Source organism: Erithacus rubecula (assembly GCF_903797595.1).
Source record: "Erithacus rubecula genome assembly, chromosome: 3".
Lineage (NCBI taxonomy): Eukaryota > Metazoa > Chordata > Aves > Passeriformes > Muscicapidae > Erithacus > Erithacus rubecula.
The window spans coordinates 47,033,393-47,035,659 of NC_136689.1; the positions used below are offsets into that span (position 1 = coordinate 47,033,393).

Sequence of the window (2,267 nt, forward strand, 5' to 3'; positions counted from 1 at the left end):
GATCAGTAAAAAGGAACATCAGTAGTTTCAGTCTCTAGGTCTCTCAGTAAGGTGCACAAGTGGGATTTATTTTTCTCTTCTCAAAGTGTCATATAAAATGTTTTTCACTCACGTGCAATGTTTAATATATAACTCACTGTTTCTACATATGCCAATAATCCTTTAGATTCTCAAAACTAAAATACATCTTGTTTTTCTGACAATGTGTGCGGTTGTCAGTACCCTATTGTAGTATTGTAGGTTTCTTCTGAGAGCTCAGGTCTATGGAAAATCTGATTTCTGTGTTTAAGAAATCGCTGAAGCAAGTGATGTGAAAGTGCACACATTACTTCTTGCTGGATGAAAACAGGGAAGGAAAATATTAGCTTACACTTTGAGCCTCGTAGATCAGTCCACCTGTGGTTTTCTTCTCTTTGCTCATGAACCTGACTCATCTGTAAGTACAAAATTAATTAGTGTCTTTATATGGACCAGCCTCAGATCAATCTCTCTGTTCCAGACCCCTCTGCTTGTATCCAAATGAAAGCCTGTCTGTCTGGTATTTCCTCTCGATATGTCACCCCTGGCTCCAGTTCAAGAAAGCTAAAACTCGGCTGTTCATCCTTCATCACAATTCTTAGCTGTTACCAACAATCCCTTTTGAGGCAGCTCTGCTGTTTGCTAGGTTGTCCATGAATATTTTTCCAAATATTTTGAGTTTTCTGCTTGTTCTTTCCATCTTCACATTTAGAAGATACTTCTTAATCATACAGAAAACTGATATTTAATCTTTTGTTGAATCTCCCAATAAAACTCTCTTTTGTTAGGAGACCAAAAAAGCCTCAAAAAAACAAACAATAAAAAAAGTCAAGGACCTCATTAATAACTAAAATTATTGTGCTTGCTTTCCTAAGCTGAGGCTCAAATTTTTCAGGGGTTTTTCTGAAATTTGCTCATATTCCTATTTAATCAAGAACCTGGCAGTTGTAAAAGCAGTGTGATTTGGAATGGAGAATAATTCAATGATTTTCACTATAACTTCAGCTACTGTTTAGATAGAAAGAGATTTAATTCTTCCTTCAAAGACCTCCCATGGCAAGAATCCAATGGCAACAAAAGCACAACATCAAAGTGGAGAAAACAACAGTCCCCCATCTGAAATCAGTCTTTCAGATCCCTGCATTTGGCCGTGATTTGGCATCCTTCTCTGTCTGGGCAAGGGAGCGCTGCATTAGATCTGTGTCGCATGTCTCTGAATTTGTATGTTTTTCCCTTGTATGGAGCCTTTGGGCTATAGCTACAATTTGCAAAAGTCAGTGTTTTCTAATTCACTAATTTGTTTGTTGCTGTTTCTATGGTACTCTCATTTGGCAGGCAGAGAGCACTCTTAATAAGTGCACTGAAGTCAAGCTGGAATTAATTTATGCTTCTCTCGGTTTCCTTTCCTTACCCCTCCAGTGGAGACGTGTGGAAAGGGCCAGCAGAAGTGTTTCTTCCCATTGGATGGGAAGTAAACGAAGCTGGAACAGGGGCACCTCTGCTCTCAGCCACATATCCTGTCGCCGTCCTGCAGCAAGCATATCCTGGGGCAAAAAGGAGAGTAAGCCTTCCTGCACTGATCTAACCCTGATGGATGAACTCTGCTGATGGAGAGGGAAGGCCCAGCAGAGGTGGCAAGACACATGTCAATGAGGCATGGCAGGAAGTTGTGATGTTGACCTGGAAAACAAGGAAGTGCCCCTGTGAGCACAGACTCAGGGCAGGAGGCAAACACAAGCCCTTGCCACCAGGGTATGTCTGTACATCTTCCAGGTCTGAGGTGGTCCCCTATGAATCTGTGGAAAGGCAACTAGACAACCTGGTTAAGAAATCTGTTTCATTCTTACTCTTGATGTCAGGACATTTACTCCTTGCAAAGGTTATTTTACTAAAATGTAAACTGGTAAGTAAACTGCAACAGATCTAAAATCCCTGTGCTTTCATTCTGACCAATATGTGTATTTCTACTTAAGTAGTATTTGCTCTGTTTCCTCATTGATCTTTTTTCCTTTTTGCTAAACCATTTTTTTCCCCATACTTTTTTTTCCCAATCAAACTTTAAAATTCACTTCTGTGGTACACTGCCACAGTGTCCTCACTCTCAAAACCTCAGATACAGGCAGAATCTGGCTAGAAAGCTGTTCAATGGAAAAAAAAGCAAAGCCAGGGGCAGTGATTGTTCCCTTGCACTCAGCACTGGTGAAGCCTCACTTTGAATCCTGTATCCAGTTCTGGGCCCTCACTACAAG

At 40.7% G+C, this 2,267-nt stretch overlaps 1 long non-coding RNA gene across 1 annotated transcript in view; it reads left to right on the forward strand.

The window, feature by feature from the left end:
• Positions 1 to 1,442: 1,442 nt before the first annotated feature.
• The window catches only part of LOC306800501, an 8,074-nt gene continuing 7,249 nt past the window's right edge, over positions 1,443 to 2,267 (forward strand). Inside the window, exons 1-2 of the long non-coding RNA XR_013773843.1 lie at positions 1,443 to 1,692; positions 1,799 to 1,921. This is a non-coding gene — a long non-coding RNA (uncharacterized lncRNA). The remainder of the gene's footprint in view (positions 1,693 to 1,798; positions 1,922 to 2,267) is intronic.